Source organism: Pygocentrus nattereri, chromosome 5 (genome assembly GCF_015220715.1).
Source record: "Pygocentrus nattereri isolate fPygNat1 chromosome 5, fPygNat1.pri, whole genome shotgun sequence".
Lineage (NCBI taxonomy): Eukaryota > Metazoa > Chordata > Actinopteri > Characiformes > Serrasalmidae > Pygocentrus > Pygocentrus nattereri.
Window position 1 is genome coordinate 18,724,262 of NC_051215.1, and position 15,027 is coordinate 18,739,288.

The 15,027-nt window shown below is 41.3% G+C and overlaps 1 long non-coding RNA gene across 1 annotated transcript; it reads left to right on the forward strand.

Annotated features, from left to right (window-relative positions):
- The first annotated feature begins 10,693 nt into the window (after positions 1-10,693).
- On the forward strand, positions 10,694-11,701 carry LOC119263464. Its single transcript, XR_005130286.1, has 3 exons — positions 10,694-10,749; positions 11,017-11,040; positions 11,302-11,701. It is a non-coding gene; the product is annotated as an uncharacterized LOC119263464 (long non-coding RNA).
- Positions 11,702-15,027: the final 3,326 nt, after the last annotated feature.

Consider the following 15,027-nt stretch of genomic DNA (forward strand, 5'->3'; position numbering starts at 1 on the left):
TTCTGTAAGGTTTTACATTTACAGCATTTAGCAGACGCTCTTATCCAGAGCGACTTACAAGAAGTCCTTTGTCAATCTAGAGAAAGTATCTTTGCTAGTTACCAATAGCTTAGAGAAAAAGACAGTCCTGAGCTCAGATACTGCTAGAAACATATGTCACTGCAGACACCAAGAGAAAAGAAACAGAGTTGAACGCAGAACTCTGTGCCATTCAATGCAATACAATAACAATAACATACAATACAATAAACTACAATACAGAGTTTATTCAGATATTTCATCTGAGAATGAGTGTTTATCTAAAGCAATTATTAAAATTTACACTAAGATTTAGATGCTTCATGAGCAACTTTAAATGACTTAAAATGGATTTACAGAACTGCATATTACAATAATGGTGTCATAATGAAAATTAAAATATAATTTACTTGATATGCATATGCACTCTACAATAATGATTTTGAAATTGCATTATCAATTAGAACACCAAGGTAGAAAGATGACAAAATTCAAATATAAAAATGAAACGGCACTTCTCCTCTTTGGAATTACATATTCTTGCCTGCTGCTCTCATTCTGTGGCAACATGATTTTGAAAATGCATTTGACTTGATTGCATTTTCATTTTCACTTCCTAGCCTGCCAATTGTCCCATCAGGGCAGGGACAATAGCACGCTCAGTTGAAAAGGCTATGTAGACCATGGTCTTACATTAGATGATGGGGTGATACAGAGCAATATATCTACATATGATGATTTCTGTGCTTTATCCATGACCCACCAAGAATATTATTCTAATGTGTGGTAGATTTTTCTGTTTTAATAAGTGTTAGCCGACCGTAGGTTTCAGATACAAATTAATCCAGCATTGAGGGCTCTCTTCTAACAATTAATTTCGATGCTTCTTCCTGCTGTGTTACACCTTATCCATTCTGCTATACTGTGTTGGTACCCTGTCATATTTCAGCTAGGCCATCTCTAATGTTTTGCTTTTTTGTTTTTTTTAATTAATATTACAGAATTTGCTGGTACACAAGTGAGCAGGTTTATGCTAGCCAGCTGGTGAATCAGCACATGGGGGGAATGTAGCATTAGTTAGCGGAAACATTGATTTTTTAGCAAGCTTAATTCTGTAAGACATTCACAATTCACGTAGCATATTAGCAGCAGTGGTGATGTCACTGACTACAGTCTGTATCATGGGCCTCTCACTTGGTTTCCCACATTTGCGAAACCAAGCTGAAATTAGCTTCTTATTCAAATTTTCCAGTCCATCTTAAACAGTGTTGCTGTAATATTTGGGCACGTTTAGGCACCAGAATGTAACTGCTGCACCGTTTGAGGTAGAATGGAAAATTATAAAAAGAAACTGCCAAATTTGACATGAATAGTTTATCTACCACACTGAGGAACCAAAGACCACGTTTGGTTAAACACTTTCTGCAATGTTTTCAGGCAGAAGTGGAAAATTCAGGTCCAGAAAGTAAAAGTCCTTCCCAGGATTTTGTTCCAAACGACCTGGCTTCTCTAGTTAGATCAGACCACCAGTAATAATAATAATAATAATAATAATAATAATAATAATAATAATAAGTTGAACTTATATAGCGCCTTTACACAAAAACCAAGGTCGCTTTACAAAATGCATATCACATTACACAAGGCCCTAGGAAGATGCAGGAGAAAAATGAAGGAGAAAAAGATGAGATTTCAATAAAGATTTGAAGTGAGAAAGAGAAGAGGTAGAGCGAAGAGAGAGAGGCAGAGAGTTCCAGAGCAAGGGGGCCGCAACACTGAAGGAACGACCACCCATAGAGCTGAGCCTGAACCTAGGGACCACTAGAAGGCCTGCTTCCGAAGACCTGAGGTTACGAGTGGGCTTGTAGGGTATTAGAAGGTCGAGTAAGTATGCAGGAGCCAGGCCATGAAGTGCCTTGAATGTGAGAAGTAGAATTTTATAGTGAATACGTAAAGTAATGGGCAGCCAATGAAGTCTCTGAAGAACAGGAGTAATGTGTTCAGATTTTTTAGTGTATGTGAGAATCCGTGCTGCAGAATTTTGCACTATTTGTAACAACCTAAGTGACTTAGCGGGGAGCCCATAGAGCAATGAGTTACAATAGTCCAGGCGAGAAGTAACAAAAGCATGGATCAGAGACTCAGCTGCAGCCGGGGACAGTAAAGGACGGATATGTGAAATATTGCGAAGGTGAAAAAATGCCGAAACTAGACAGAGACTTGATGTGCGGTTCAAAAGACAAAGAAGGGTCAAAAAGAACACCTAGGTTTCGGACAGTGACAGATGGAGTGATTGTAATATCATTTACAGTGAGAGCAAGATTTTTGAGAGCGTTAACAGTGGACTTAGAGCAAGTAACTATAAACTCGGTTTTGTGTGCATTTAAAGAAAGAAAATTTGCCCTAAGCCAGGAGTTCAGGTCAATAAGACATCTATTTAACCGGGGTGGGGGAAACAGTGCTGCTGGTTTGAAGCTGAGATAGATCTGAGTATCATCAGCATAGCAATGAAAATGTAAATTGTGACTACAAAAAATATAAGCGAGGGGGAGAATATAGATTATAAAAAGGAGGGGACCAAGGACGGAACCCTGAGGGACACCACATTCAATGGGCACTGTGTCAGACGTATGGTTCCCAATTGAAATAAACTGAAGCCTGTTAGTCAGATACGAGTGGAACCAGGATAGTACGGTTCCAGAGAGACCAATCTCAGTGAGCCTAGTTAAAAGAACATTGTGATTTACTGTGTCGAAAGCAGCAGTGAGATCAAGAAGCAAAAGAATGGAGATGCAACCTGTATCCGCGGAAAGGAGAAGGTCATTTAGGACACAGAGAAGAGCAGTCTCGGTGCTATGATGCAAACGAAAACCAGATTGAAATTTTTCAAATAAATCATTAGTGTTCAAAAAAATCAAGCAGCTGGGAAGCCACGACCTTTTCTAGAACTTTAGAGATGAATGGGAGATTTGAAATAGGCCTGTAATTGCTCAAAATTGTTATATCTGAGTCAGGTTTCTTAATAATAGGTGTGACAGCTGCTGTTTTTAAAGAAACAGGAACATATCCAGAAGTGAGTGAAAGAATAACCAAGTGGCATATTGGTTCGGAAAAGATAGAGACACAGCGTTGAAGAAGATGGGTAGGAACAGGGTCCAGTCGAGAGGATGAAGTCTTAGAGTTAGCTATAATATTGACAATAGAAGTTGAGTCAGTCAGAGAGAAAAAGAGTTGGAGAGAAAACGATAGGCCCATGGCAGTCAGCAGGGGTATACAACAGGTCTTTATAGATGGTTGACACCTTGTTACCGTAGAATTTCAGAAAGGCATTACATAGATCAGTTGAGGCAGTATTTGGAGTTGATGGGGGTCGCAGAAGCTTATTTACCACTGAAAACAGAAGCTTTGGATTCTGACCAGCAGCACTGAAAACATCCGCGTAGTATGATGCACGAGCATTGTTTAGTGCTACTTTGTATGAGGCCAGATGATCAGTGTAAGCTAGATAGTGAGAAAAAAAAAAAGACGTTCTAGACGTCTTCCAGCTGTTTTCATTTTGCGGAGAGCAGGAGTAAACCAAGGCGATCTATGAGTAGAAGGCACAGATCTAGTTTTCATCGGTGCCAAGGTGTCAAGACAAGCACGTAGAGTAAAGTTATAGAATGATACAGCATCATCAGTGGATTGCATTGAACTAAGATGGGCAAAATTAAACGTTTCCAGAGAGGCCAACAGAGAAGGACAATCAATAGCCTTAACATTACGATAAGTATGTACAGATTTTGAGTGAGGTTTAGGAACAGGTGGAGAGAAAGAGGCATTGATTAGTATATGGTCAGACACACCAACACAATGTCCAGTTATATTAGTAATAATCCCTAATCCAGTAGAGTTATACAGGCAGTAGGAACAAAATCCTGGGAAGGATTTTTACTTTCTAGACCTGAAGTTTCCACCTCTGACTTTTTGTACTGTTGCCCCTGCCCTGATGGCATGATTAACAGGCTGTGAAATTTTTGCACAGGAGTAATTGCAAAGAGGAGAGGCACTGTCTTCTCTTTATATTTGAATTTTTCATATTTCTAGCTTGGTGTTGTCTTTGATAATGCAATTTCAAAAATATTACAGAGTGCAAATGAGGTACATTACATTTCAATTAGTATTTTGATATATTGTCCAATCATGAATTAGGCATGAATTTGCAGTTCTGGATTTTAATTTAAATAAAGCTACTCATGAAGCATCTAAATCTTTGTATAAATGAAATGTCAATACTAGTGTAACAAATTGCCAGTGAAAACATTTTAATTAGAATTTTACTGTTAGTTAATGATATGCTTCCACAGTAACTTAGTAATTAAGCTGAATTAATGCTATGCAAGTAGATTTAGACATGATAACCAAAGATACCCTAAGATAGAATTCTACCAATATATCCAATATACAATATGCCATGTACCTGTTGCCCTGGCTCCGATGATGGCCGAGAGCTCAGAGCGAGGACATGCCCTGACGAAACGGTGGGAAGAGAACAGCGAGTGAGAAAACGACAGAAACATTGCCAACTTAGGTTTTGAGTGTTTGTTTGGTATATAAATTAAAGTTAATGGCTGCATCAAACCTGAACCTTGCCTCCTGCATCCATCCTGAGCCCGGGGTAGCACAAATCAAATGCCTTTAATTGCATTTTCTTTATGCTTTATTTATTGACAGCTGATTTTGCTATATGTATGTATTAAGAACCAAATAAACACAGTTACTTGCTTGGTGCCAGTTGTTTGGGATTCAACAATGATTTACTAATTTGTTTTTAATTACAGTAATGTAATTATTGACTGAAATACAGATTTATAGTAATTCACAGCACTTACATATTTCTTATGGACTACAGTGAAAACTAATATCAATGCACAAAATCTTAGAGTAAAAGGGGCCATTTTCCTCAGTCCTGATGAGATATTGCTGGACAGTGTGGGACTGCCTGGGTTGGCAAAGCTTACTTCATCAGCCTGTCAGCTGCTGACTTGGTGCCAAATTACTTTCAGACCTTATGGGATCCAGATATGAGACAGTGTAAGCTTCAAAATGCTCATGGACAAAATAAGTCCATGCCATAGTGTTACACACTTCTCTTTCATCATCTGTTGTTCAAGATCCACATAGGGAGGGAGGGACAGCTGTACCTGAGAGGCATCCACTTGCACCACATCACAGGAACATCTGTCCAATGCTGAGGGAGGCCCCACCCCCTCTCAGGGCCTAGTTGCACTACCTTTACTCAGTTAACACTCACTTCTCGTGACAGAATTTTATTGCTCATAGCTTGACACTATTTACATTTATGGCATTTGGCTGACGCTCTTATCCAGAGCGACTTACAATTGGATCATTTTTACACAAGTAGGTGAAGGTAGTGTTAGGAATCTTGCCCAAGGACTCTTATTGGTATAGTGTAGGGTGCCTACCCAGGTGGGGGATTGAACCCTAGTCTACAGCGTAGAAGGCAGAGGTGTTAACCACTACACTACACCAATCACATTTTTACATGTATTTCTTGGCTTTCATTTAACTGAGGAGGTGGTCATAATGTGATGCCTGATTGGTGTATGTTCAAACACGGCGACAACGGAAAGAACTGAAAGGAGAAAAACAGCACTGCACAGCAACGCCAACGGCTTCGCCGCTGGATGGTGCCCTTGCACTATTATTGAATGCAACTGCTACGTTCACAATGTCAAGCCCACTGTTCTCTCTGGCGCCAGTTGGAAGGCTCATGTACCACATACGAACCTGGGAAACGATGTCAGCCCTGAGTCGGGGCTCTGCATGATAGCAAGGGTTTGCAAGTTTCCGCAGAATCATCTTCTCTCGTACCAACGACAGTTTAACTCAATTTCTAGAAGAGGAAATCTCTTAAGTAAGTAAGCAGTAGTAGGGGTGTGGTGCATTGTGGATCGGGCAGTGTCCGAAGGCGTGGGCCTTGGCGTTCTGATCCTCGGTTGCTGAAACTGGCTTTTGGAACTTGGAATGTTACCTCACTGGCGGGGAAGGAGCCTGAGTTGGTGCACGAGGTTGAGAGATACCGGCTAGATATAGTCGGGCTCACCTCAACACACAGCTTGGGCTCTGGGTCCAATCTCCTTGAGAGGGGCTTGACTTTTTTCTTTTCTGGAGTTGCCCATGGTGAGAGGCGGCGGGCAGGTGTGGGCTTTCTCATAGCCCCTCTACTCTGTGCCTGTATGTTGGGGTTTTCCCCGGTGGACGAGAGGGTAGCTTCCCTACGCCTTCGGGTTGGGGAACGGGTCCTGACTGTTGTCTGTGCTTATGCACCGAACAGCAGTTCAGAATACCCAGCCTTCATAGAGTCCTTGGGAGGAGTGCTTGAAAGTGCTCCTCCTGGAGACTCAATTGTCCTACTGGGGGACTTCAACGACAGTAAGTGGGCAACGACAGTAAGACCTGGAGGGGTGTGATTGGGAGGAATGGCCTCTCTGATCTGAACCCGAGTGGTGTTCAGTTTTTGGACTTCTGTGCAAACCACAGTTTGTCCATAACGAACACCATGTTTGAACACAAGGATGTCCATAAGTGCACATGGCACCAGGACACCCTAGGCCGCAGTTCAATGATTGACTTTGTAGTCGTGTCATCGGACTTGCGGCCATGTGTATTGGACACTCGGGTAAAGAGAGGAGCTGAGCTGTCAACTGATCACCACCTGGTGGTGAGTTGGATCAGGTGGTGGGGGAAGATGCCGGTCAGACCAGGCAAACCCAAACGTATAGTGAGGGTTTGCTGGGAATGTCTGGCAGAAGAACCTGTCAGATTGATCTTCAACTCACACCTCCGTCAGAACTTTGACCAGATATCGGGGGAGGTGGGGGACATTGACTCAGAATGGGCCATGTTCCACTCCTCCATTGTTGAAGCGGCTGACCGTCAAGCTGAAGAAGGAGTCCTACCGGACACGGTTGGCCTGTACGACACCAGAGGCAGCTGGCAGGTATCGACAGGCCAAGCGATCTGCGGCTTCAGTCGTTGCCAAGGCAAAAACCCAGGTGTGGGAAGAGTTCGGTGAGGCCTTGGAAAGTGACTTTAAGTCGGCTCCGAAAAGATTCTGACAAACCGTCAGGTGACTCAGAAAGGGAAAGCAGTGTGCCACTAGCACTGTATATAGTGGAGATGGTGTGCTGCTGACCTCGACTGAAGACGTCATTGGGCGGTGGAAGGAATACTTTGAGGACCTTCTCAATCCCACCAACACGTTCTCCAGTGAGGAGGCAGAGTCTGGGGACATGGGAATAGGCTTGTCCATTACTGAGGCCGAAGTCGCTAAGGTACTTAAAAAGCTCCTTGGCGGCAGGGCTCCATGGGTGGATGAGATCCGTCCCGAGTTCCTCAAGGCTCTGGATGTTGTGGGGCTGTCTTGGCTGACACGCCTTTTCAACATTGCGTGGACATCGGGGGTGGTGCCACTGGATTGGCAGACTGGGGTGGTGGTGCCTCTTTTTAAAAAGGGGGACCGGAGGGTGTGTTCCAACTACAGGGGAATCACACTCCTCAGCCTCCCTGGCAAGGTCTATGCAGGGGTACTGGAGAAGAGAGTCCGGCTCATAGTCGAACCTCGGATTCAGGAGGAGCAGTGCGGGTTCCACCCTGGTCGTGGAACACCGGACCAACTCTTCACCCTCTCCAGGATTCTGGAGGGCTCATGGGAGTTTGCCCAACCAGTCCACATGTACTTTGTGGATCTGGAGAAGGCATTCGACTGTGTTCCCCGGGGAATTCTGTGGCAGGTGCTTCGGGAATACGGGGTACATGGAGCCATATAGGCCCCGTACTAACAAAGCAGGAGCTTGGTTCGCATGGCCGGTAGTAAGTCAGACTCGTTCCCAGTGAGAGTTGGACTCCGTCAGGGCTGCCCTTTGTCACCGATTCTATTCATAATTTTTATTATGAATAAAATGAGGAGAGCCCTCTCTGGGTCTGGGATAAGCTCTTGCCTCAAGTGGAGGAGTTTAAGTATCTCGGGGTCTTGTTCATGAGTGATGGTACAAGGGAGCGGGAGATTGACAGGTGGATTGGTGCTGGGTCAGCAGTGATGCAGGCTCTTTACCGGTCTGTTGTGGTGAAGAAAGAGCTGAACCACAAGGCAAAGCTCTCAATTTACCGGTCGATCTACGTTCCTACCCTCACCTATGGTCATGAGCTTTGGGTAATGACCGAAAGAATAAGATCGCAAATACAAGCAGCCGAAATGAGTTTCCTCCTCAGGGTGTCTGGACTGTCCCTTAGAGATAGGGTGAGAAGTTCGGTCATCCGGGAGGGACTCGGAGTAGAGTGCTGCTTCTTCACGTTGAGAGGAGCCAGTTGAGGTGGTTCGGGCATCTGGTTAGGATGCCTCCTGGACGCCTCCCTCGTGAGGTGTCACAGGCAAGTCCACCAGGGCGGAGACCCCGGGGAAGACCCAGGACATGCTGGCATGACTATATTGCCCAGCTGGCCTGGGAACGCCTCGGAATCCCCCCCGGAGAGCTAGTGGAAGTGGCTGGGGAAAGGGAGGTCTGGGCCTCATTGCTTAAGATGCTGTCCCCGCGACCTGAACGGACCCGAACGGACCCGAACGGAATGGAGAAGCGGTAGATGATGGATGGATGAAGATCCCTCCACAGCTGATTATAAGCCCAGTGATGATTTCACAAGGTTGCTTGGCATCATATATGTTTTCATCTACTTCATAATTGGTGTGAAAGGTTAATAGAAATATTGCCACCTCACAGGCTGATTAGAAGATGAATAATCATTTTCATGATGACACTTTTTCATGTCTTTTATATTTTATATGCCTGCCAGGCATGTTACTCTTACTGATGTGAAGTAAACTAGCTTCAGAGGCTGATAGAATTTTTTTTTCTCTTCAAGGCTGACTAGACGACCAATGATACATTTATTTCACATTGTTGATTTACATAATTTATGTTCTGATTTAATTCAAGGCTGATGTTAAAGGCACCATGCTGTAAGGTTAATTGAAAATATCACCTCACAGGCTGATTAGGTCAATGATCACTTTTTTGGCATTGCGTAGTTATAGGCATTCCAGGCTGATGTGAAGTACGCTTGCCTCAGAGGCTGATGGAAAACATTTTTTGCCTTGCAGACTGATTAGAAGGCCAAAGAACATATACTGTAATATATTTATCATAATGTAAAATGTCTCCAATTCCAAATAGAAGGTCAGTGATCAAGTAGTGTTGGTGCTTTTAACATTACTTACTTTAATGTCCCTGTTACTGCTGAAGGATTATTAGCCTCCAAGGCAGATAGGATAGATAGTCACCTTGAAGGCTGATTAGACAGCAATGATCATTTTTATTGCATAGCTTCTTTGACATTACTTAAGTGCCTCAAAGCCTGATGATAAAGATTACCATCTCTGCAAATTGCAGCTTCTTTAGCATTAAAAGTTGCACCCAAGTCTGATGTATAACACACAAGCCTTAAAAGCTAGTGGTAAAGATTTTTTACCTTCTAGGCTGATAAGAAGATCTATGATCTTTTGATGTTATAGTTTACATGTTGACATCCAGCTATGTACCTTCCTTTAAGGGTGATGTAAAAGGTGCCATCTTCAAAGGCTAAAAGGAAAAAGATCTGCCACCTCCCAGGCTGATTTTAAGGTCAGTAATCATTTCATCTTGCATCTTTGGTATTACCTAATTAGTTGCCTTCAAGGGTAATGTAAAAGACACTTGCAAATGACTGACAAGAAAATTCATTTAGACTGATAAGAAAGCCAATGGTCATTTTACATTGTTGCTTTTGTTGCATTAGTTTGTTAGACATATCTGTGTCTGATGTAGCCTTAAAGGCAGATATACAGTAAGAGAATCACATCCCATGGTGATGAGACCAAAAATGATTTGTTATAATGTATTCATTATTAGTTCCTTCAAGAAAGATGTTCAAAGGCCTGGCTTTAAAAACTGATAAGGAAGACTAGCACCTTGCAGGCTGATTAGAAAGCCAGTGGCCATTGTACATTGTGTGTTTTTTTGCATGACTGTTATATTTCTTCAAGGCTGACATGAAAGGTAATAGATTCAAAATGGAATAGGAATAGGAATGACTAGCATCTAGGAATGACTAGCATCTCCCATGTTGAAAGCCAATAATGTATTGTAGACTTTATGGCAGCACTTACTTAGATGACTTCAAGGCTAAAATGGTACTGTTCTAAAAGAGAGATGGGACAGACCAGTTCCTCAGTTAGAAGGCAATGAATAATATTTTATTGGTTCTTTAGTATTAGTTAATAAGATCTTTCTGAGGCTGATGTAAAATATCAGTAGCTAGTAGCTATTAGTAGTATCAGAATGATAGGCCTCCAAGGTTGCTTGGAAGGTAAAACTGTTAGGAGGCAAAAGATAATTTACTATTTTTTTCTTAATCATTCAGGCCTTCACTACTCCATATATTTAAAGCTGGTGTATCAGGGAAAATCCTCAAAAACTGTTAGAAAAGATTGTTTTAGAAAGATAAATAGCTAATTATCATTTCACATTTTAATTAATTTTAATAACTCTTTAGCTGTACAGAAGGCCAAAGGCATATACCTTGCGTATAGTTTATGTCAGGTTTGTAATTCCAGGGGTGATATTAATCCGCTGACCACCAGGACTCGAAGGACCTCTAGGAGGAAAACACGTTGGGTGCTGTGCCACTTGGAAGGTAAATTGTTATTATAAATGGGTGCTTTTGAATCTTATGTAAGTCTGACAGACCCCCATTGCTGACAGAAAATAAATGTTTTTCTGAATGAAACCATTTCATGCGTTTGCTTTTAAGAGGCATAGATAAGAAATTCTTTGAGGGTGATTTGCTACTTGTTTTTTTCTTGCTACTTAAATGACTAATATATTTAGGCTCATCATATTGTAAAAATGTATGTGTAAACATTTTTGCATAATTCTTATATTACTGTTCCTTACTGTCCAGGTATGCCAACACGAAGAACACACAGTAAGTCTGTGACACAGCCAGAGTTGGGCAGAATACTTTGAATAGGTAGTGATGGCAGAATTCTAAATACACTTTCCTAAATGTATTTGCTCAAGTGTTCAGTTACAATACATAAGAAGTAACATATTTACAAAACATTTAGGATGCATCTCTACAAGGCTCATGGGAAAATGTCTATACATCATTTATCAGTTTCACAGCATTGTCCTAGAGTTTTTCACAGTTTGAATGCTTGGTTCTCTCTATGGCTTACTGTTTTAGGAAGAACTGTCCGGGCTCAGCCCCTTAGAAACCCTGCAATATCCTCCCCTCTGCCTCCAGAATCTGCCCCAATGACCCGCCGCAAGAGGGCCAGCTCTGCTTTACCCCTTCCCTCAAAAAAGCTTTGCACCCCTAGATTCTCTACTTCAGTAACTTCCTCAGCCATCACTATCATCACACACACCTACACTTTATCACCAGCGCCTACTCCAACAACCTCCTCAGCAATCACTTTATCACCAGTGCCTACTCCAACAACCATCTCGACCTTCACTTTATCAACATCACCAATACCAGCCACTGAAATGGTAGCATCCACCTCTGGGCCTCATGACCTAATCACTCCCCATCTCCTAACCCCCCCCCCAGCCATACCTCTCCTGCTGAGATCCACTTTAGAGAAGTAGAGGCCATCCTACCTCTTGCATTTGGGCATCGTAAAAAGAGGTTTGTACGTTATTTTTTTACAATGAAAACTATGAATATATGAATGTGATGTGGCTTTCATATGAAGTTTTTTCCATGTAATATATTAGAATAAATTTGTTATGTAGCAAAAAACATGATGACATAGGCCAAATAAATCAAGAAAGCAGATGTTATGTAGTGTTGACAGTCATTTGAGCTCTCTTGCAAACTCACACTTTAAATGATCAGCAGTATAAGACATTAAGCTAGTGAAGAAGTAGGCCCATAAGAGTATAGTGCTCTTTTTGACCTGAATGACATGAATCTCCAATAAGATATTCAGTGACTGTAGAGGAGCTGAAAAGGAGAGTTGGGCCACCAGGGGGTATGTCCCTTGCTTCTTGTGTGCGTACCTGAGCATGGACAGTGCTACTTAGGCTTATTTGAGTTTCAGATTCACAGAACCATGCAGCACTTCAACAGAAATGATTGAATATTCTTCTGTCTTTAAGGGGAGGCAGCAGATCTGAGTCAAAGCCTTGGCCACCTCGTAGCAACACATGTACCTTTCAGTAAGGTGAAACTATTAGAAGAGCGAGACGCCAACATGGCACTTTGTCACCTGGCATTATTCAAGTAAGTATCCATCCTTTTTAAACAATTGTGAAGCTACAGTATCCTGCCAAGTAGACTTACAGTGTTACTTACAAATGGGTGGTCTATTTAAATTTGTCATTATGGTTACCACATGCCAGTCCTTTTTTTTTACTTGACATTTTGCTGCTAATGTACAGTGGGTTCCAAAATGTATCAGACCACAAGTGATAATCTTTCTATTTTGCATAATATTTCGTTACAAATTTTATTATCAGCTTAACACTTTCAGAATCTCTGAAATTTTAACTTGAATTCCAGACTTTTTAAGTATTTGAGAATACACAAAATCTAAATTTTACAAAGATGATTTTGAACACTGGCTGAAATATTTAATTGTACAGACAACCTGACACAAAATTACATCCTCTGATAAATTAGCATGTAGGAATTTCTAAACATGAAACCATTTGACAGAAATTGAAAAATAATTCTTGACACTGTGTTTGTACAGCATTACAGTTAATGTTGCAACTTAGTTATTATATAAGCAGCTAAACTCAATATTTAAGATGATATTAGATCCTGATAGCGCAGGTCTTATAAATTCAGAACTAATATACTAACTGAAGTAAGATTTTCTATTTTGAATCATTATATCAATTTATTTTAGGTCTTAATTTTTTCACTAAAATCCATGATGTAGTTGGGCAGTACACATGTGAACTGACCTGGAGTGACCTCCATGTCAGCAAGTTATGTCAGGTTTATAAATCATTCTTTTACCATGGTGAAGAAGTACTCTGCAATTCTGGGTTCATTACCTTTATTAATGCATACTTAAACATCATCTGATATATTATGATAAATTTGGAAAATATTGTGACATTTTAGCAGTAGTGTACTATCCAGCACTACAGTTGGTATAATTTACTAAATAAACATTGACTGAACAACACTGATTAAGACACCTAAAGAATGAAAATAAAATAAAATACAATATAAATGAAATATGAAAATAAAATGAATGAAAAAAATGAAGAAAACATGGGAATACGCAGTTATTGTGTTTTATCATGCCTGTAAAGTTAAATCATTGCTGTAAAGTGTGAAGACTTTTATTTTGGAATGAGGTAGGCTGTTCCTAGTTATTTGTGGTAATTCATAGACTTGCAAACTTTTAAATTATCTCGCCTCGATTTTCACTAGGGAAATGATGAAAACAGTGAGGGAAAGCATTAAAGCAGAGGCTGGCATGTTCAACTTGGCCACACACGGGTTTGGGTTCTCACTCTTGGTAGTCTTTGAAAAGCTGTTCACCAGATGTGCTGATGCACAAATGGCAGCACTTTAAGACTTTGGATAGTTCTTCTTGTGTATTTTACTTTCTGTAGAGTTCAAATAGTTTATATCTTCCCTTGAGTTGCAATGGTTTATAAACTATTTAAATGGTATTTTTGTCTGTCTTGGAGTCAGTCATTTACCATATATCTTCATAGAATGTCATTGTTTATTTGTTAAATAATGCATGTGGTGTTATCTGGTCAGTGCATGTATTGTTTTCTAACCATGAAATCCAAAAGGAACAGGCATTCTGTGCTGAGTGAAGCAGCTGAACATCCAACGGCAACAGCTAATTTGAAAGTAGCTGTGAATAACACAGACATGCAAATTATTCAGATGTATATAGTTTTTATTAATACTTTCACTTTCAAGTTTATTTCATGACTGTCAAAAGTAAATTTATTTTTGTTAGTTTTAATAACTTGTTGCAAACATGTTTGTCCACACATTTTTACATAGTTATACGTTAAATGTCTTGTTTGATTTTGGTATTGTATTTTATAGATTAAACAGGAGAGCTGCAACACTCCAAATACACTGAACTAATTGAATCTGAACATTCAAACAGAAACTGTTATGCTTGCATTTTTCCTTAAGAACAAAGGAATGTACACTGCTCAAAAAAATAAAGGGAACACTTAAACAACACAATATAACTCCAAGTAAATCAAAGTTCTGTGAAATCAAACTGTCCACTTAAGAAGCAACACTGATTGACAATCAATTTCACATGCTGTTGTGCAAATGGAATAGACAACAGGTGGAAATTATTGGCAATTAGCAAGACACACTCAATAAAGGAGTGGTTCTGCAGGTGGGGAGCACAGACCACTTCTCAGTACCTATGCTTTCTGGCTGACGTTTTGGTCACTTTTGAATGTTGGTGGTGCTTTCACACTAGCATGAGATGGACTCTACAACCCACACAAATGGCTCAGGTAGTGCAGCTCATCCAGGATGGCACATCAATGCAAGCTGTGGCAAGAAGGATTGCTGTGTCTGTAAGCGTAGTGTCCAGAGGCTGGAGGCGCTACCAGGAGATAGGCCAGTACACCAGGAGATGTGGAGGAGGCTGTAGGAGGGCAACATCCCTGCAGCAGGACCGCTACCTCTGCCTTTGTGCAAGGAAGAACAGCAGGAGCACTGCCAGAACCCTGCAAAATGACCTCCAGCAGGCCACAAATGTGCATGTGTCTGCACAAACGGTTAGAAACCAACTCCATGAGGATGGTATGAGGGCCCAACGTCCACAGATGGGGGTTATGCGCACAGCCCAACACCGTTCAGGACGCTTGGCATTTGCCAGAGAACACCAGGATTGGCAAAATCGCCACTGGCGCCCTGTGCTCTTCACAGATGAAAGCAGGTTCACACTGAACA